The following is a 22,148-nucleotide window of genomic DNA, read 5'->3' on the forward strand; positions in this document are numbered from 1 at the left end:
TTTCTTTCCTGATTCCTCCCAAAGAGCTGGCAGGAAAAAGCCTGTGTCTCCCCTCTTTGATATCTGGCCCAATATCTAACATTTTGTCTATCTGCATTTGTATTCAAGGGACGCGGGTGGCGCTGTGGGTAAAACCTCAGCGCCTAGGACTTGCCGATCGCATGGTCGGCGGTTCGAATCCCCACAGTGGGGTGCGCTCCCGTCGTTCGGTCCCAGCGCCTGCCAACCTAGCAGTTCGAAAGCACTCTCGGGTGCAAGTAGATAAATAGGGACCGCTTACTAGCGGGAAGGTAAACGGCGTTTCCGTGTGCGGCTCTGGCTCGCCAGAGTAGCTTCATCACACTGGCCACGTGACCCGGAAGTGTCTGCGTACAGTGCTGGCTCCCGGCCTCTAGAGTGAGATGAGCGCACAACCCTAGAGTCTGGCAAGACTGGCCCGAACGGGCAGGGGTACCTTTACCTTTATTTGTATTCTGGCATAAGGAGAAAATTACCTTGAAGAGCCACCAGACCCTTTATTAAGAGGAGGAGAAAGATAGACACTCAAATATTTAACAAATGTTCCACCATAATAATAAGCTTAAACCAGTAACAACGTTCATACCTCGGCCCCTGACTATCTCCTTCCCATGCAAGTGATCTAACTGTGGATTTGAATAGCTTGGATTGGGAGGGGAGTTCTTTCTTCATATTGTACAGAATCTCCCACTTCACGTGGCATACTAAACCAATCCTTGGCTTATCAAGACTTGCATGGGATCCCAGAGGGTAGTTCACAGCAACTTTCCTCCTCCCTGGCCCTTTCCTCTGCTGCACCATGGTTAGCTAAGCCAGGGTTTGGCATAGCGTGTCACCCAAACAAAGACTTGAGGCTAAGCTCTCTTGCTGACTGGGAGCTGTAGACAAGTTTGTGTACAGTGCAAACCAGTTCAACATATAGTACAGGGGTACCTCGGGTTACAGATGCTTCAGGTTACAGACGCTTCGGGTTACAGACTCCGCTAACCCAGAAATATTACCTCGGGTTAAGAACTTTGCTTCAGGTTGAGAACAGAAATCATGCTCTGGCGGCACGGCAGCAGCAGGAGGCCGCATTAGCTAAAGTGGTGCTTCAGGTTAAGAACAGTTTCAGGTTAAGAACGGACCTCCAGAACGAATTACCACTGTACCGATTGATTCTTAATAAAATACTCCCTGGCCTCTGTGGCTTCCATTGCTGTGTACCTTTCTATCTTTCTTGTAAGAGCCCACCCTGAAACTTGACATTGACCAGGATCCTGTGGGGTGGAGAGGAGGCAGTCTCTGTGCTGGAGTTTTCAGAGACCTATTGCTTCTCCCCACACAAAGGCTTCTTACTGGGCAGAACTAGATATGAAGGGAAGGCACAGCCAGGGCCGTCTTAAGCATATCTGCCCGCCCCCCATTTCCCAGAGCTGCCGACCTTTTTAAGGGAAGACGGCACTGCCGGCGATGCGCCCAGCTTTGCAGGGCTGGAGGAGGCGGGCAGCAGCTGGAGGGCAGCTCCTCCGGCGGGGAAGAGGTGGAGGCTGGATGCGGCGGCTCCCAGCACAGCTGGCCACTTTGTGCCATGGTGGCCACGGCAGATGGAGGCTCCGGGCATAGCACTGCTTTGGCGCAGCATGGCATAGGCAGGCAAGGGTGGTGAACTGATGCCCAGAGGCGTCGCATCCAGCCTCTGCCTCTTTCCTGGCACCCTCCAGAACTTGGCACCCTGGTGCCCTGCACCCCTAGCCTCTATGGGTAAGACGCCTCTGGGTGCAGCAGTTCATCTCATCTATCTGTCTCCCCTTGGTATTCAAACAGTGCTCCGCCATGCTTTGCCAAAGGTGGATCTAGGGGAGCGCAACCAGTTTGGTCCTGCTGGTTGCAGAGGTTCTGGGGTGCCACAGCAGGTGCTGCAATTATGATGTCCAATGGTGCCAGTTGTCAGCATCGCACATGGTGCCCCTGAAATACGAGATGCCAAGGTCCACCACTGGCTTTGTACATGGACAAGGCAGGCAAAGAATATGTTGCCGCCACCACCACCATCAAAGCACAGCCATCTCTCACACCACCAGTTGTTGATGTTGTTTTATTGTGTCCCTCATTCATCCCAAGTTCTTCTCAAGTGAGCCAGTGTGGTGTAGTGGTTAAGAGCGGTAGACTCATAATCTGGTGAACCGGGTTCATGTCTCCACTCCTCCACATGCAGCTGCTGGGTGACCTTGGGCCAGTCACACTTCTTTGAAGTCTCTCAGCCCAACTCACCTCACAGAGTGTTTGTTGTGGGGGAGGAAGGGAAAAGGAGATTGTTAGCCGCTTTGAGACTCCTGAAGGGGAGTGAAAGGCAGGATATCAAATCCAAACTACTACTACTACTACTACTACTACTACTACTACTACTCCTCCACCACCTCCTCTTCTTCTTCTTCTTCTTCTTCTTCTTCTTCTCCTCCTCCTCCTCCCCATGGTGCCTAACATGCAACTGCTCACCTTTCTGGGCTGAGATTCAACTAACCCATTCCTGCTAGCAGAACAGGGCTTCCCCAACTCTGTGCAGCCCCCATGCCACCCCCAGATCTTCTCTGGAGGATCAGGAGAACCCCCAGAACGGAGCATGGGGAGGTGAGGCTAAGGGAGATTGTTCCATCAAGCTGAAATCGAACAATTTCCTTGGTGCTGCACTAAGTTGAATTCCAACCATGGATTCTTTCCTCTGTCTCTCAGAGGTAGCTTGGCATGCCTAAGAAAACTGGTGAAGCACTGGATAGGTGCTGTTGATAGTAGTAGCAAAGAGTCAGGAACCTAGGAATCTGCTTTATGCCGTTGGTCCATCTCGCTCATCATTGTCTGCACTGACAATAATGAGTTCTTCGAGGTTATAGACAAAATGGATTTATTCCAGAGTTCTGTATGACATGGGGGCAGGGAAGGGGAGCCAAAACCACTTCTTCCTTTAGTCTAAAAAAATATATGATCTCAAGGCCTCAGTTAAAGAATGTCAGGATGATCCTATTTAAAATGACTTGAGATCAAGTGGTTAGAAGAGGCTTTGTTGCCCCAAACTTAATAAACAGTGTGGCCGGCTGAAAATAGGTCTGGCTTCTTGAGGTACAAAAATTTATTACCACCATTTCTGAAATCGGTGTATATGGTTATAGTTCTGACAACCACAACAAGAAGCTTATATCCATCAAAAGGATATGAAAGCAAACCTGTGGGAGAACCACAAATATTTTTAATGAAAATCCTAATGCCTGAAATGTGCAGGAGAAAAAAAGTCTGTGATGATGCCACGAATCTTTGTGGTATTTGTATTCGGAAGCAACAAAACAAAACAAAAATGTGGCATACACACAGCAGTGGATAAGAATTTGTGTGCCGTTGCATTGACAAGACATCACATGTCATCATGAGTCAATATGCTTAGAGTTGGAGTGCAAATGGTGCACTGATCCCCAGTGGTCTAATAACTGTTTTCCCTTTTCCCTCCTTCCCCATTACCATGACATCCTGTAGAAGTTGCCTCTTGACAATAATTACCTCCATAGCCTGCTTCATGGGATGTGGGTGGCACTGTGGGTTAAACCACAGAGCCTATGACTTGCTGATCAGAAGGTCGGCGGTTCGAATCCCCATGACGGGGTGAGCTCCCGTTGCTTGGTCCCTGCTCCTGCCAACCTAGCAGTTCGAAAGCACGTCAAAGTGCAAGTAGATAAATAGGTACCACTCTAGCGGAAGGTAAACGGCGTTTCCGTGTGCTGCTCAGGTTCGCCAGAAGCAGCTTAGTCATGCTGGCCACATGACCCGGAAGCTGTACGCCGACTTCCTCGGCCAATAAAGCGAGATGAGCACCGCAACCCCAGACTCAGCCACGACTGGACCTAATGGTCAGGGGTCCCGTTATCCTTTACTAGCACTAAGAGTTTTTCTTCTTTCTGTGCACTGATGTTCTTTAGCCAGGCTCTCAAGATAAGAGGCGCTCCGACAGTGCAGCGCAGCTGAGTGATGGGGAGGGAACGTTCCCTGCTGGCACCCTGAGCTTCCTTGCTCTTCCCCTTTTGCTGAGAGCGGAGAGTTAACACAATTGCACATGAGCCATTTCACCTACAGCGAGAAGGGAAAACATGCGACTACACCCAGAAAGTGATCACAGAGCACCCTGCAGGAGTTTGCTTCCATTTCAAAGGGAGAGAGAGATCAAAACCCAAAGGAGGTTTTTTAAAAAAAGGGGAAAAAGAAAACCCACTTCCAAAAGTTTTTCTTCTTCTTTTCTTTCTGAGCCCATGTATATAAGAGTAACATTTGAGCTTAGCCTCTGAAGGTGATTAATAATAATAATAATAATAATAATAATAATAATAATAATAAAGATAATAATAATAAACAAGATAAATTTAAGCCAGAAAATCAAACGCAACAGGGCAAGATTGCTTTTACTCCATCACCTAAAGGGAAATTGGCTGGGAAAGAATAATCTGACATTGTAATAATGTCTTGCTGTAGAGCAAGAACAGACGGGCAGGCATCAGACTTTCTGGATCCACCCCCCCCCCCCCTTTCTTTAGCAGAACCTGGAGGTCCACCAACCAGCGCCAGCTGTGGTTGGAGGGGCAAGGGTGACATTCTCCTGGAATTAAAGGGACCTCTGGGCCCATGCCCAGCCCGTGAATTTGTTTTCAGCACCAGAACTGAGCTTGCAGTGCCGCCACACAAAAATCCTTCTGGTTTCTCCCCCAAGCTTTTTGCAGCCTTATTTCAGCAGCCTTGTTTAGAAGGCCTTTTTCCTGTTGTGATTGTTGAACAATCGGGAGTCAGAATTCATACTGATTTACTGCTGCAAGTTGCTGGAAACTACCTGTAGATCCTGATCTCCCTTTTTCCTCACCCCCAATTCCACAAAGGAAAATACAGCAATACAGTGGAGGGTGATTCTTAATAGTTGTTGTTGTTGTTTAGTCATTTAGTCGTGTCCGGTTTTTCGTGACCCCATGGACCAGAGCACGCCAGGCACTCCTGTCTTCCACTGCCTCTCGTAGTTTGATCAAACTCATGTTTGGTAGCTTCGAGAACACTGTCCAACCGTCTCGTCCTCTGTCGTCCCCTTCTCCTTGTGCCCTCCATCTTTCCCAACATTAGGGTCTTTTCCAGGGAGTCTTCTTGTCTCATGAGGTGGCCAAAGTATTGGAGCCTCAGCTTCACGATCTGTCCTTCCAGTGAGCACTCAGGGCTGATTTCCTTCAGAATGGACAGGTTTGATCTTCTTGCAGTCCATGGGACTCTCAAGAGTCTTCCTCCTTAGGCGAAGTTAAATAATGGGGAACAGAGACAAGCAATGTATTTCCAAACAGATCACACTTCTGGACCACAAAGAGCCACTCTGTAGTGGACACTTTAATGGTTAAGGCCAGATTATATGTTTCCACTGCTTTGTGATATTGTGAGCATTGCAAAATTGTAAAGACAACCTGTAGAAACGTGAAGAGGCAATGGTACAAAATGTAAACCCTGATAACTGCTTTTGCTAGATTTCCTTCAAGTGCATTGTAGCAACCTGTTTCAGCTCCACTTCGATTCCCCCCCCCCTTTAAAATATCCCTCCTATCCCAAACATATTCTCCTTAAGAGGCCGAAGTTCTCTTCAGAGGAATTTTTAAAAAGTGTACAACGGTGTTGGGTCCTGGTGCAGAAACAGCTATAATAAAATATTTAACCAGATGGAATATTTTATCTTAAATTATTTCCTCTTTATATTGCAGGTTTGCCTAGTGCGATCCAGTAAGATGCTTTTAACTTCCATAGAACTACTGGTCACTGTTAACCATTCTCCTGGGTTTGCATTAGCAAAAGTAGCTCAGTTTTTACCGCGATTGATTTGTTTTTTTTTAATTCGTATTTCATCCTTTATTTCTGAAGTAGTAGGTTATTCACATGATTCAAATCTTCTTAGTTTGTATTTGTTCAGAATGCTTACATTGTACACCTAGATTCTCACACTTGGCTAAGCTGGTTTAAAGCAATATTCAACTAAAGTCTCTCATCGGGAACGAAAACCCCTTTGACCTATTCCTCTAAATTTCAGTGTTAATTATTCTGGAGGAAGGAGAAAACAGACTCACTTCAGACATCATGTAAATCGGTTGTCAAACCATGTTTGGCATTGGAGAGCACCTTTCACCACTGCCCCCCCCCCCCCCCGGGGCAATCACACTCCTTTTCCAATGCACAAATTATCTCCTAATTTCCCTGATTCCTTCTAACCATCCTTTGCAGCAACTGTTTGCAGTTTAGCAAACAGTTTGAGAGCCAGTGTGGTGTAGTGGTGAAGAGCAGTAGACTCGTAATCTGGTGAACCGGGTTCGCGTCTCCGCTCCTCCACATGCAGCTGCTGGGTGACCTTGGGCCAGTCACACTTCTCTGAAGTCTCTCAGCCCCACTCACCTCACAGAGTGTTTGTTGTGGGGGAGGAAGGGAAAGGAGAATGTTAGCCGCTTTGAGACTCCTTAAAGGGAGTGAAAGGCGGGATATCAAATCCAAACTCCTCTTCTTCTTCTTCTTAACCAGGATTTGCCTCCAAACCAGGATTTGAAACCATGGTTTGGGTTTGAAAACGATGATTTGGAGATAAACTATGGTTAACGCTAACCATACTTTACCCAATTTGGACAGTGGCAAACCATGGTTAGACCAAACCAATAAAGAGAGGAGAGTTGCGTGTGCAAATTGGGAGGAGGAAGGAGCCTATGGCAGGAATAGGGGAGTTGTGGTCCTGCAGATGTTGGAGTATGACTCCCATAATCCCTGACCATTGACTATGCTGGCTGCGGTTGATGGGAGTTGGAGTCCAGGAACTCCTAGATGTTCCCCAGCCAACTATACCAGATACTGTGACACTGCCATGTCTCAAAAATCTTGGACACGGGACTTTCTCACTTTTAGCCCCAATACTCTTAATTTAACAATTTAAAGAACAAAAGGTTATAAAAACATTTTTTGCTTACGCCCAACATTTTAACTTTTAAGACTCCGCTACAATTCCTAACTTAGGTGTGTGTCCCCCCCCCTTTGTTAACCTATAGCGATTATTCTGTTGTAATTATGCTAAGTTTTTATGTTTCAACACTTTTTTATTTTTTAGTTTAATGAAAACTTAAAAAATAATAACATACGTATGGATTGTTTTAAGTGAAATGGCAGCTAGCTTTGGCTAGAAATTAGAAGGAAAAGTAATCTTTCTTGTTCATCAAATTTGGCACAGAGAACAGTGCATCTGTGCAGATTCCACAGCAGAACTCTCTTCCATCTCTGCCCCAGTAACACTTGGGGGGTGGGGCAGGGGGTTAATCTGTGATTAAAGCTTTTAAGTTGGTGCCTTACTCTGCATAAACATTTTCAAAAATGTGAAGATCTTCTCACATCTGAGTGACAGGAGGAGGATTGGAATATGCTCCCTGCATGTGAAAATATAAACATGAGGAATGACCTCATTCTTACCAACCCTGGGGCTGATGATATAGACTCCTAGCCAGAATTTCCCCCATTTTTATTTTTTGCTCCGACTGCCTATCTGTTTGAAAATAAGAATGACCATAAAAATGAACTGCTATGCCTTAGGCTGCCTCTCCTTCAATATCCAGCAGATCTGTTCCTTGCCCACCCACTCAGCCCCAAACTGTTGGCCTGTTTTATCTTTCTATAAACTATTTTTCAAGCAGAGGCCACTGTCAGGTGACCTTTTGAACAATTCTGGGGGTAAGCGTGGGTAAACAAGTAAGTTGCATTAAAAATATTTTTCATTCCTAACACTAGAAACACGTTGGGTGGTTGCAATAAAAATCCTAGCAGCACAATGGAGTGTACCGGGTGTGTGTGTGTGTGTGTAAAGTCAAGCCACTGCATAAGCTAACAGATGCGGGTGGCACTGTGGTCTAAACCACTGGGCCTCTTGGGCTTGCCAATCGGAAGGTTGGCGGTTCGAAGCCCTGTGACGGGGTGAGCTCCCGTTGCTCTGTCCCAGCTTCTGCCAACCTAGCAGTTTGAAAGCACGTCAAAGTGCAAGTAGATAAATAGGTACCACTCCGGCGGGAAGGTAAACGGTGTTTCCGTGTGCTCTGGTTTCCATCATGGTGTCCTGTTGCACCAGAATCGGTTTAGTCATGCTGGCCACATGACCCGGAAAGCTGTCTGTGGAGAAACACTGGCTGCCTCAGCCTGAAAGCGAGATGAGTGCTGCAACTCCATAGTTGCCTTTGAATGGACTTAACTGTCCAGTGGTCCTTTACCTTTTTACCTTTTTACTGCAGAAGCAGCACCAAAGTGAACTTTCCAGCATGCAAGGCTGGGCAGTGTGTTTGGGAGTCCTGGGCTGCCCCGATGACAGGATCTCTTTCTTGGTTTTGCTGGTGTGGTCCAAAGGAAACCAGAGCAGTACGGTGGGCAGCAGCTTAGTGCAGAAGTTGCCAGAAGGAGGTGCATCAGGATCTTTGGTAGATGATGAGAGGAGTAGATGGTGGCAGATGTATTAATGTTTGTTTATTTTAATTTAAAATATAAAGAAAAGAAAATGCAGATATGCTAATAAAGTAGGTGTATTGTATCTACTTGGTTCTACTAAAAAAGCCAATGCAATTCTGGGCTGCATCAATAGGAGTATAGCATCTAGATCAAGGGAAGTAATAGTGCCACTGTATTCTGCTCTGGTCAGACCTCACCTGGAGTACTGTGTCCAGTTCTGGGCACCACAGTTCAAGAAGGACACTGACAAACTGGAACGTGTCCAGAGGAGGGCAACCAAAATGGTCAAAGGCCTGGAAACGATGCCTTATGAGGAACGACTAAGGGAGCTGGGCATGTTTAGCCTGGAGAAGAGGAGGTTAAGGGGTGATATGATAGCCATGTTCAAATATATAAAAGGATGTCACATAGAGGAGGGAGAAAGGTTGTTTTCTGCTGCTCCAGAGAAGCGGACACGGAGCAATGGATCCAAACTACAAGAAAGAAGATTCCACCTAAACATTAGGAAGAACTTCCTGACAGTAAGAGCTGTTCAACAGTGGAATTTGCTGCCAAGGAGTGTGGTGGAGTCTCCTTCTTTGGAAGTCTTTAAGCAGAGGCTTGACAACCATATGTCAGGAGTGCTCTGATGGTGTTTCCTGCTTGGCAGGGGGTTGGACTCGATGGCCCTTGTGGTCTCTTCCAACTCTATGATTCTATGATTCTATGATTCTATGATTCTACTGGATTGTACAGGTGTATAAATATTATCAGAATGTGCATTCCTTTTGAGGGCAACTTTCCAAGTGTCACTCACATGTCCGAGGCAGGGAAAGTAGGCAGAGCAAAGAATGGAAATGTTACCTTTGTATAGTGGTCTAGTTCCACCCAACCACAACTCTCTGTTCTCTGTGGGTGGTATGGGTGATGTCTGAGGGGAATTTGGAGGACTAGACAGACAGGCCAGAAGGGTGGCATTCAGCCCTCAAGTTACTCTCTCACCCCATTATAGGAGACAGGTCTGGCACAATTATCCATATGCTAGTATTTGCTAGACTGGATTATTGTAAGAAGTTCCATTTGGAGTTGTCCTAGAAAAGACTGGATTATTGTAAGAAGTTCCATTTGGAGTTGTCCTAGAAAAGACTGGATTATTGTAAGAAGTTCCATTTGGAGTTGTCCACCTGGTCCTCACTTTAGGTCAGTGATGGCCAAACTTGGCCCTCCAGCTATTTTGAGACTACAGCTCCCATCACTCCTAGCTAACAGGACCAGTGGTCAGGGATGATGGGAACTGTAGTCCCAAAACAGCTGGAGGGCCAAGTTTGGCCATCACCTCCTTAGGCTAATTTCAGTATATGTGCTGCCAAACCAAGCACTGACTTTAGCTTAATTCTACCACAGCACTAAAACACATATCTTAGCTCTGTGGTAGAATTAAGCTAAAGTCAGTGCTTCGCTACTGAAGAAAGTTGATTGACTTGGTCTCTCTCTCTCTCTCTCTCTCTCTCTCTCTTTCTCTCTGCTGAGAATTGTTTGGTTTTTTTCCTTTAATCTGCCTTTACACTTCAGTTAGTTTTTGTTCTTGCTGCTGCTTGTTATTCATTTTGCAACTGTTATTGCTTTGCATTATTTTGTTAGCTGCCTTGGTTTGCTTGGTTTATGTTTTGTTTTGTTTTTAAGGACGGCAAGGTATATACATTATCAAATAAAGAGTGAAATAGTTTTGCTGCAAGGGAGTTTCCCTAGGGGGGATGGATGGGTGAGATGTAACTTTTTGGTGCAACCTCTTTGCTGAAAGGCATTGTTCGTGCATTACCCATACTCAATAGAAAGCACACACATGCACACATGAATTGTTGATGCCCTAAAGCAAATCATTTCCCTATAAGGGTGTTAATTGACCTTCTTTCTTGCACCGCACCCCTCCCTTACATTTGCATTGTGGGACAATTGCCTCGAATAGAAAAAGGCACTGAATGAGTAAAAGGTTACAAAAGAGTGTCCAGTAATGGGAGGGGTCGAAAGCAAGCTTGTTACAGAATAGGTGTACTTTTAGCAAAGAGAAAGGGAAATGTAGCTGCAATTCAAACAATGCGTCTTGATTAGAGACATCTACAGAGCAGCAGAATTAAACAAGACACTCACTCACCTGGGTCTCTGCAGTCCTGAAAAATGGAGATCATTGTTATGCTGTTTGCAGTTTGCAAGCCTTCCTTCCCATTGTTTGGGGGGCAGTGGCAGGTTCTTCACCCACCTGCTGTCCTCCAGCTATGTTGGACTACACCTGATCAGCCCAGGCCCCCAGCTAGCACAGGGCTAATGGGAGTTGTGAGCCAAGACAACTGGATGGTACCAGGTTGGCAAGAGCAATGGAACACCAAAGTAGGAATAGGAGGGGTGATGCCCTGTGGTTTCAATAGAACAGTGCATACTTTGCATGGTCCCACATCCAGATTTTGGCATCTCCAGCTAGAGGTAGAGAAGATGACACCAGAAGGCCGGGGAGATGTTAGCTCTCCTCCAGCCTCTTTTTCCTCTCCTGAATTACTGGCTTTAATATCATTTTTTTGGAGCTTGCCTAGAGAGCTTTAGCAGCATCAGTGGGTCTGTTTTGGTATTTCTGTGCTCTGCATAAATTGTTGTTGTTGTTGTTTAGTCGTTCAGTCGTGTCCTACTCTTCGTGACCCCATGGACCAGAGCACACCAGGCACTCCTGTCTTCCACTGCCTCCCGCAGTTTGGTCAAACTCAGGCTGGTAGCTTCGAGAACACTGTCCAACCATCTCGTCCTCTGTCGTCCCCTTCTCCTTGGGCCCTCCATCTTTCCCAACATCAGGGTCGTTTCCAGGGAGTCTTCTCTTCTCATGAGGTGGCCAAAGTATTGGAGCCTCAGCTTCAGGATCTGTCCTTCCAGTGAGCACTCAGGGCTGATTTCCTTCAGAATGGAGAGGTTTGATCTTCTTGCAGTCCATGGGACTCTCAAGAGTCTCCTCTAGCACCATAATTCAAAAACATCAATTCTTTGGCGATCAGCCTTCTTTATGGTCCAGCTCTCACTTCCATACATCACTACTGGGAAAACCATAGCTTTAACTATACGGACCTTTGTTGGCAAGGTGATGTCTCTGCTTTTTAAGATGCTGTCTAGGTTTGTCATTGCTTTTCTCCCAAGAAGCAGGCGTCTTTTAATTTTGTGGCTGCTCTGCATAAATTACTCTTTACCAAAAAGGGGAAATGGCTGCAAAAGTTGGGAAGTCTACTCCAATCACTATCCCATCTGTTTCTGTAAATCCGCATTTTCCAGTGTGGTTGTAGCATTTGGTGCAGATGTGGGGAACTTTTGGCTCTACAGAAGTTGCTGAACGACAACTCCCATGAGTTCTTTGTAGTGTGACTGTGCGTTATTGTCTTGGAAAATATTCAATAGCGCCAGTTCTGTCCCCCCCCCCCCAATCTCTCTCACCGTCAATGAAAACTAATAAAAGAATAGAAAGAGAACTGTGACACTGACATATAAACCTCACATATACACTATGTAAAAGACTGAAAGTTTACTACTCCACCTCTCTCCTCACCTCTCTTCTCCCCCAACCTTAAACTGTCTACAGCATTAAAGTCTCACATCAAATATAGCTGACCTGTAGAAAGGACTTTAGGATCTGAAAATAGAGATGATGTATGTACTTTTGTATGGGACGCGGGTGGCGCTGTGGGTTAAAGCCTCAGCGCCTAGGGCTTGCCGATCGAAAGGTCGGCGGTTCGAATCCCCGCGGCGGGGAGCGCTCCCGTTATTCGGTCCCAGCGCCTGCCAACCTAGCAGTTCGAAAGCACCTCCGGGGGCAAGTAGATAAATAGGGACCGCTTACTAGCGGGAAGGTAAATGGCGTTTCCGTGTGCGGCTCTGGCTCGCCAGAGCAGCGATGTCACACTGGCCACGTGACCCGGAAGTGTCTCCGGACAGCGCTGGCCCCCGGCCTCTTTGAGTGAGATGGGCGCACAACCCTAGAATCTGTCAAGACTGGCCCGTACGGGCAGGGGTACCTTTACCTTTACCTTTTTATGTACTTTTGTAACCCAAGAAAATATTTAATAAAAACATTTAAAAAAGAAAACTACAGTTCCCATGGGCCCCAGCCAGCATTGCCAGTGACCATGGATGATGGGAGTTCTAGTTCAACAACATTTGTAGGGCCAAAGGTTCCCCATGTATGTATTGGAGGAAAACTGAAAAGAACTGGCTTCAAATCCAAACGCAGATGCGTAGCTCATTGGATGAACTTGGGCCAGTCGCACACACTCTTTCCATCAGTCTGACAGGGTTGTGAGATAGAGCAACCATATATATCATCCTGACCTGAACAGCTTGGATAAAATATGCAATAAATATAAAATCAATCAAGAGAAATCTAGCCACAAATGCACATGAAGGAGGTCTTTTTTGGGGGGGGGGAGTTGTTAGGTGGTTTTTTGTTTTTGTTTTTGGAAGGGATATATAGTGAGCAAAGAAGCAGTAGATGAGAGAAAATGATAACTGTTTGCACCCTGCCTTCACCCCACTACGGCTGAATTACAAGCATTTGTGTGTAACATGTAGTCTGCCCCCAAAGTGTCAGCTAGTAAAGACACACAAAGTTCATTTTGAGTAGGTGATTTGTGTGCACGCAATTTTAACAGCTTCACACAGAATTAATAGGTTTGACAGATGGAAGTCAGAAACCTCCATTCCTCTGATAAACTTTCAGAGGCTAAATTGTTAGAGACATTAAAATCTCTGCTCTTTCTAGGCACCGAATCTTGAAAATGTTAGTCTACAATCTTCCCTACACCCCCCCCCACGAAAAAAAAATTGTTACTATGTCATGCTTGTGCATGGATGTGAAGTTAAATACACTTTAATATATAAAGCATAAAAAGATGTTGCTTTGGTAATAAAGTTTATTTCTGCAGAGCTTGGCTTCATCACACTAAATGTGCCAAATTTGTGGGTGTGGTTTGAAATTAGCAGATGTTCACCCACACTATGAACAGAGATCCCATTTGTTGTGTTTGGAATGGGGTTAGATTGTGCAGTTTTTGGAACCAGTTAGGGTTTCTTAAATTTCTACCTGGGGCCCCAACCAGCAACCAAATTAAAACAAAAGCAAATGCAAAACATTTATGACAAGAACCTCAGAGTTCACAGCTTAGGTTAGATGGGTACAGATAATGAAAACTCATTGATGTTGATGAGAACAGGGTTTTGAAACATTCCCATTCATACGTCACACTTGTCAAAATCTCCCAAGGGGGGGGAAACACCCTTCTCCAAACTGCTTGCAGTCATTGTAGGTGCTAAAGAGCAATGAGGAAATAATACAAAAGACTGAAGCTGGGGGTTAGCCTAATTCATTGTGGATCATTAGCTTGAAAGGTTTGCTGTGTGCATCCATAGGCACAAATGTTTTTTGTTTTTTTTTGATAAAACAAATCTGTTTACTGAGAAACAAATGTGTGTGTGTGTCTTTATGGGTAAAGGTACACAAGTCTCCCTCACTAAGGTCTTAGAAATGGATTTTGGGGGGTGGGGGAAGGGGATTTGCAACAGTAAAAATAAATAAATTGATGTCCTTTAACCCAACCCAGCTACAGATTCTAACCCAATGAAATTGCATGCTTTCCTCAATCTCCCTCTTTGACAAGCCCCTCCACTTAAAATAAGATAGTTGAGTTGACCAGGAAATGACTGGATAGTGGATCATTTTTGTATTCAAGCCCTTCTCTTTTCCCCATGCGTGGGAATGCCTGCAACTTATTCCCTGGGCATGAACATGGAGCATGAAGGCACATGCCCAGAGATCAGTTTGGCCTGTTTCCTCTGTGAGCCCCCTCTCTGGAGCATGAAGCACACCTCTCAGATCGAAATCTATTTTTGTTGCACAGAACTCTCTAAAATTCACTGAAACCCAAGCCAGTCTGGGGCTGCATTCTACCTTGTTGGTACAGTGGGACTACTAGATAGAGGTAGGGAACGAATTTTTGCATACGTAGGCTGCCGAACATGCATCTGAGTAGTCCTTGGAAAATTCTAAGAAACTTGTAAGTAGATGGAAGAAATAAAAGGCACAAATGTTTTTGAATTTTTTATTAAAAATTTCCACTTAAAATGCAGTAAAAGCCAAACTAATCTAAAAACAAAAGAGAGGAAAGAAATGAGAAGGGGGAGGGGGGGAGGGGAAAAGAGAAAGAAAAAAAGATATCATAATACCAAACTCTTTATTATTCCACACACAGAAGAACTCTCTGCCCAACTCTCCCCTTCCCACAGCCTCTCTGAGAATCCTCTCCACCCTGTCTCTCATGCAAGGCCCTTCATAGGCACACACATTTCAAATCTTGATGCCTATTCAAAGACCATCTAGCCAGTGTTCGAAACTCACATTGTTCCAGGCGCATTCTGCGACAGGGAATTTTATTAGCGGGAGCAGTTTCTGAGCTCTGGGCGCCAAGTGCTGCACCTAAACTTTCAGGTGAAAACTGCAGAGTGGAAGCAAAGGAGGACCTTTTTATGCCTCCCCACTGCCAGCTACTCTCAGAAAGTATTAAGAGACCTTCTTAATAATATTAAGGGGGTGGGAAGGGGAAGGACTAGACCATGTGGAAAATGAACATAATATTTAAGCTGCAGCTCATTCATTTTCAGCTTTGTATTCTTGTTATACTAAAGCATGTCTAGACCTTCAATTCTTGCACCCATAACCTTGGTTTAAGGTGCTGTTTAGCTCCTAGCTTTCGTATCTCAGTTTCTAACGCTGCTCAACCACCTGTCAATGCAAGAAATCTTCTGCTACAGCCTCTCCTGAAAACCTCTCTCATATATATATATATATATATATATATATACACACACACACACACACACACACATACATATATATATATATATATATATATATATATATATATATATATATATATATAAATTTAATTAAAGTTTAAACAAAACATATTGTCCAAAAACATATCATCCTTAATTTTTTTCCCATTTTCCTCCCTCCCCCCACCCTCCCACACAAAACCCACCCACCTCCACCCCACCCCAACTTCCCTCAGTTCCAGTCTTTGGTTTCTTTGTGAACGCTATTCTCTGCATGTTACTAAGCTGTATGAATTGTTACAAAGTTGTATAAATCCTTAAATTATTTAACTGATTATTGTCAATAAAAAGTTTGAGAATGTTTATTCAAAACCTGCCAAGGAGTCCAGTTCACTTTGTTGCCTCTTCAAATACTTTGTAAAGGGTTCCCATTCATCTTTAAATTCACAGTTATCCTTGTCCCGTAGCTTATGTGTCAATGCATAGTCCATCAGTTTTTCTTGCCATGATTCTTTAGTTGGAATTTCTTCAGTCTTCCATCCTTCTGCTTTTAGGACTCTCGCAGCTGTTGTCGCATACATGAAGATGTTTTTCATGCTGAAAACCTCTAATGGAAAAAAAAGTCCACCATTTTCCAAATCAGCCTTACCATCAGGAAAGTTCCTCTTAACATTTTATCAGAATCCCCTTTCTTGTAACTTGAAGCTGTTAGTTAAGGTCCTTACCCTCTGGAGAAGCAGTGGATGGAGGTGTGCTTCATCCCCTATATGAAAGCCTTTCAGATGTTTGAAGATGGCTGCCCTATCACCTCTTAATGGTCTCCCCTCCAGGTAAAACCATACCCAACTTGAGCTAAAGCTTCATGCATTTGATGAAGTAGACTCTAATCCATGAAAATGTATGCCAAAATAGAAGCGTTAGTCTCTTAGGTGGCACAGGACACATTGTTGGTTTTTCCAACACTGTATTGTGTAACATCCAATGGACAGCATGTTGTGTCCAATGGACAGGGCGACCGTTTTCTGCACCTTCACATGAAATTAGAGGTCTGGGTCAGAAAGCCCTTCTGTATGCACAGGGGAGTGGCAAACTTCAATTTCAGCAGCAGCCCTAGAGACCTCATGCAGTGCAGAATCGCTTTGAGCAAAATATGAAGAGGGGGCACTTTTGAGGATGGTGGAGGAGGGAGTTGAAAAGCCTCTGGGTGCGTCATGTTTTGGGTCTGAACCACAATTCTCCTCCTCTACCGAACCGCAGACGGGACGCGGGTGGCGCTGTGGGTTAAAGCCTCAGTGCCTAGGGCTTGCCGATCGAAAGGTCGGCGGTTCGAATCCCCGCGGCGGGGTGCACTCCCACTGTTCGGTCCCAGCGCCTGCCAACCTAGCAGTTTGAAAGCACCCCGGGGTGCAAGTAGATAAATAGGGACCGCTTACTCGCGGGAAGGTAAACGGCGTTTCCATGTGCGGGTCTGGCTCGCCAGAGCAGCGATGTCACGCTGGCCACGTGACCCGGAAGTGTCTTCGGACAGCGCTGGCCCTTGGCCTCTTTGAGTGAGATGGGCGCACAACCCTAGAGTCTGGCAAGACTGGCCCGTACGGGCAGGGGTACCTTTACCTTTACCTTTACCTTTACCTTTACCGAACCGCAGAGCTCAAGAAAGATTTAAAACTCTTGGGTGCTGGCCACATTTTCAGACATCTCTGAGCTATTTGCAGCCCTGATGGGTCCAAGCCTTCCCTCTTTCCTAAAGCTTTTCTGTGGTACCCTGTAACCAACACCTTTGAGAATCGAAGTATTTTTTAAAGGCAACGACTAGTTTTAGTTAGGATAACGTTCTTAAATATTTTCCTAGAGACCTAATCTGGCCCCTGTCTTTCCTATTTATGTGAGCTGACTGTTGCCATCTGCTGGTGAAACAACGATCCATTCTAAGGACATTTAAAGAGGTGTGTTGAACCCTCAGCAATGTAGGTGTTACCAAAGCAGCAAGAACCAATAACAACTGTAAATAAGTCTGAGTTGATCAATCTTCTCAGGAGGAGGAAGAGAGACTGCAAAATCCATTCTTTGCCATATAAAATTGTAGCTTTTCTTAAAAGATTATCCCACCCCCCACCCCACTGGTCTTTTCATTGCTCTAGAGAAAACTTTGCTTCCCAGATTAGACGTTGCTTTCTTGAGTTGATATATACCCTCAGCAATGGTGGCCTTTGGTAGACGTTAGAAACGAAAGGTCACGCTGTGATTGTGTTTTTTGTAAATCCATTTTAGTGCTTTGGGTTTGTGTTTACCTTAAAGTAAACCTGAGGCAAAAGATAACAGATGTCTGATCTCAAAGATCATAGAGATTATAATTTGGCACGCAATACCATGAGTTTATCAAGTTTATGGAAGTATGTTTGGAAGCCTCTAGACAGGCTATAAATGAAAGAAGGGAGGGCGATACCCGCAGACACACTACAAGGCAAAAGTTTTGAGAAAGTCTTTCCCCAGATTTAAACATTGCAGATTGTATAATGAGCAGGGCAGCTGGACTGTTAAAGCATTCTTTAAGCACACATTCATAAAAATACTGTGAGAAAAGAAAGAGGAGGGACGACCATCATAGGGCTGTGCTGAATTGTCACCACAGAAACCTGAGGCACAGAAGAGAAAGGTGGCTTTCTGGTCTTTTTTCACATGGTGTTTGCCTTGTGTAAGATATTTGTTTAAACCTGCATGGCTAGGGACTTAATGGTCATTATGGACCACTCACAAAACGTTCTTTGCATTTAGTATGATAGTCAGTGGCGTAGCGTGGGTTGTCAGTACCCGGGGCAAGGCAAGTAATTTGCGCCCCCTAACCCGGGGCAAGGCAAGTAATTTGCGCCCCCCCCCCGCTGCACTGTCCCTCCCCCAGATAGTCCCTCGCTCTCTCTCCGCACCGCACCGCACCGCACCGCACGCCTGGCACCCTCCCCTCCACAGTGGGCGGCGACCCGGCGGATCGGATCGGATTCGCACAGCCAGCACTGCAGTGAGAGAGAGTGAGTGAGCCAGGTAGGGGCAGAGAACTGCGACTGCGAGCGCCCCCCCCCCGATGTTGCGCCCGGTGCGGCCGGGCCCCCCCTGCACCCCCCACGCTACGCCACTGATGATAGTGTTGTTCAGAAGTCATTACAGTCATACCTCAGGTTACGGAGACTTCAGGTTGCGTTTTTTTCAGGTTACGGACCCGCTGAAACCCGGAAGTACTGGAACAGGTTACTTCTGGGTTTCGGCGGTCACACATGCGCAGAAGCGCTAAATCACGCTTTGCGCATGAACAGATGCACTGAATTGCAACCCGCGCATGCACAGATGCGGCGCTGTGGGTTGTGAACACTGTGGGTTGCAAACGTGCCTCCCACACGGATCACGTTCATAACCCCAGCGTCCACTGTATTGCGCTTTCTGCTATGTTCTGTTGTCTACGACACCATGATTTATTTGAATATATGAACTTTGCCCAATGGCAAAGAACTGTTGCTTGTTTGTTGCCACAAACCATGATTTGCAGTTGGTTTTTGTGAACCATGGTTTCTTTTAACTATTACTTGGTGCTATGTATTAACCTGGCATCCTTCCTTAACCGTAATATGTTTGGCTGCATACTTCAGATGCTTGCCAAGCGATGAAGTTCTGAGGCAAGAATAGTTGGAAAACAAACCAAACTTTGGATAAATGATCCAGGATTTGTTTGATCTTCTGTGGAACAGCATTGGCTGCAAAGCAGGCCGTTGCCCTTAGGCTGCAATCCTATACATACTTAGCTGGAATTACACAGTTACAACTTAAGTCAGTAGGACTTACTTCTGAGTAGACATGCCTAGAATTTCAAGTGTATACTTTGGAGTACCCCACAAAAATATACGTTTTACATACTTTACATACATTGCTATGCAGATATCGCTGGGAGATTATGTTGTGCTAAGATTTGCAACACATTTTGAACTTGTTCATTTTCATCAAAGGCGCTTTCAGAGTCTCCAGTCTCAAACTTTTTGCTTTGGCTGAATGTGAGTTAACATAAAGCTTGATGTAAATTAAAGTGCTTTGTCATGCCCAAGCTATAACAAGGTTCCTAACAATTTGCAAATAGGGGTTTCCAAATCAAAAAGAATGTGGGTGGGTAAAGCTACCTAAAGAGCTATCCCACCTCTCCTCTTTTCTCTAAATATGTTAATTTAAGGGAAATTGCAGCCTAGGGCAATGCACCTGAGTCCTTCCCTCTCCAGAACCATCAACCATGTAATGCACAGTTGTATTCATTCCTCTCCCTTTATACTGCCCCCTAATTAGTCTGAGTGGCGATTAACTCGAAAATTGTGTTCACCTTAGCATGATACACCTGTGAATACCAAGATCTGATGCAACTTCTAACAAGATTTAGAAAGGGGGAAAAAACCCCAAAAGCCTATTCGCAACTGTAGAAAACTGAAATATTGTTGGTGTCAGTGTCACTCAGAGGATTCCTTAGACTGCAGGAGATATCCTGTGTGAACCATTACAGCGTTATGCACCAAGTTCCACTGCCTGAATGTGCAAAGCTATCAAGAGGTGGCCTCTATTAGTTTTTATTCTTATTCTTATTCTTATTATTATTCTCATCGGACTGTATTGGACTATATTGTGATTCTGCTGATAGGCAGATGGGTGCAGTTCTGCAATGCTGAACCAAAAACACTTATCAGCATGCTTATCTGAAAGGCTGAATAAACTGACATGCGGTGCTCATAAAGTCTTGTCTACATTAACATCTCTAGTAATTAGGATTATAGGAATATCTTATGCCTCCTATGCCTTTGGCCTAATTCCCACACTAAAGCATCTCAATGGCTGAAGCTCAGCTTCAGGTGGTTTCCCCCAATATAAGGGCAACTCTGACAAGTCACCCAAACTTTTAAAAAGTGAGATATGCACCTCCATACCTTAGAGTAGGGTAGGCAGAAAGTTGGTTGTGATTTACTAGTCGATTTGCAGCAGATCTGCAAGCATTTCATATTATTATTCCCAATTTATTTAGCAATAGCAACGAAAACCCCTCTCGTCTAAATTATGCTTTTAGAAGATTGAATTGTAGTAACTCAAGACACAGATCTTCCAGAGCAGGCAACTGACTTCACTCATGGGCCCACTATATTTGCACCTGGCTGTAGTGGACAGGAGTCAGGATCCTAATGAAAAACAAAGTAAATATTGAAAGGTTGAATTCTGCCCACCCCTACCTTAGGAGGTTTCCCTCAGACACAACTTTGGTTTCTGATATTTAAGTTCATTCCTGCTGCTACAACACTGTCTGCAGGCACAAAAAATGCCTGGCACATTTTTCAATCGCAAAAATGGCTGGTGCTATCCTTCCCTGCATGGTGGTGGTCAAATCTCCACCCCTTGCCTTCCATCCAAGCCCCTCACACTTTCTTCATCCTTGGTTCCACCTGCCATTCGTTTTCGGAATGCTTACGAGATGTGCAGCAAATAATAGGTTACTGGGTTGATTTTTTTAGTGAGGAGACAAGGGCAGTCTGCACATGTGCAACGGCACACTTTATTAGCTGTGTGTTGTACAAGTCCTATTGTGATTAAAACAACCTGTTTTAAAGCCTTTGAAGCCCTAAAGGACCTCGGCCCAGTATACCTAAAGGAGCGTCTCCATCTGCATCTGAGGTCCAGCTCCAAGGGCCTTCTGGCAGTTGCCTCACTGTGAGAAATGAAGCTACAGGGAACCAAGCAGAGGGCCTTCTTGGTAGTGGCGCCCTCCCTGTGGAATGCCCTCCCATCAGATGTCAAGGAAATAGACAACTATCTGACTTTTAGAATACATCTGAAGGCAACCCTGTTTAGGGAAGTTTTTAATGTTTGATGTTTTGTCGTGTTTTTAATATTCTGTTGGGAGCTGCCCAGAGTGTCTGGGGAGGCCCAGCCAGATGGGTGGGGTATAAGTAATAAATTATTATTATATTGCTATTTTTTAAATGCCTCCACTGTAATAGTCTATCTGCTCCAGCATACTTTTCTCACAGTGGCCCACCAAAGGCCTATGGGAAGCTCTCAAGGAGGACATGTGTACCTTAATGCAGAACAGAGAATTGTAAGCAAATCTCAAATGCAGGCAACCCCCATTTTGCACACCATTCAAAGAATGTGCAACCATGTGGGACACCTTTGGATCCGGAAGAAGGCGTAATGAAGCAGTGCAGGCTTATGCGCAATCCGGCGACATGCGTAATGACCCGGAACACAACCCCCGTGCAAATCAGGGGTTGATTTGTGGCAAGGGGCAGCCCCCCAAGTGGCTCGCTGTGAATATTAAACTGGTATGAATATTTATAATGCACCACTTTGAAAATGTTGTTTGCAGTCTAAAATACAAATTGTGGTGTAGTGGTTAAGAGCGGTAGACTTGTAATCCGGTGAACTGGGTTCGCTTCCCCGCTCCTCCACATGCAGCTGCTGGGTGACCTTGGGCCAGTCACACTTCTCTGAAGTCTCTCAGCCCTACTCACCTCACAGAGTGTTTGTTGTGGGGGAGGAAAGGAAAGGAGAATGTTAGCCGCTTTGAGACTCCTTAGGGTAGTGATAAAGCAGGATATCAAATCCAGATCCAAACTCCTCTTCCCCCTATCTTTTTTTAGGCAACACAGATATATTGATGGTCTCTGCGGTGCTCTGGATGAATTTCTCAGTAGATAGCATCACCAACATGTTCAGCCGCTCCTCCACCATGGTGCTGAGAAAAAAATCTGATTCCACTATAGGCATGGGTGTGGTGTCTTATG

This window comes from Podarcis tiliguerta (genome assembly GCF_965153285.1).
Source record: "Podarcis tiliguerta genome assembly, chromosome: 3".
In the NCBI taxonomy this organism is placed as follows: domain Eukaryota; kingdom Metazoa; phylum Chordata; class Lepidosauria; order Squamata; family Lacertidae; genus Podarcis; species Podarcis tiliguerta.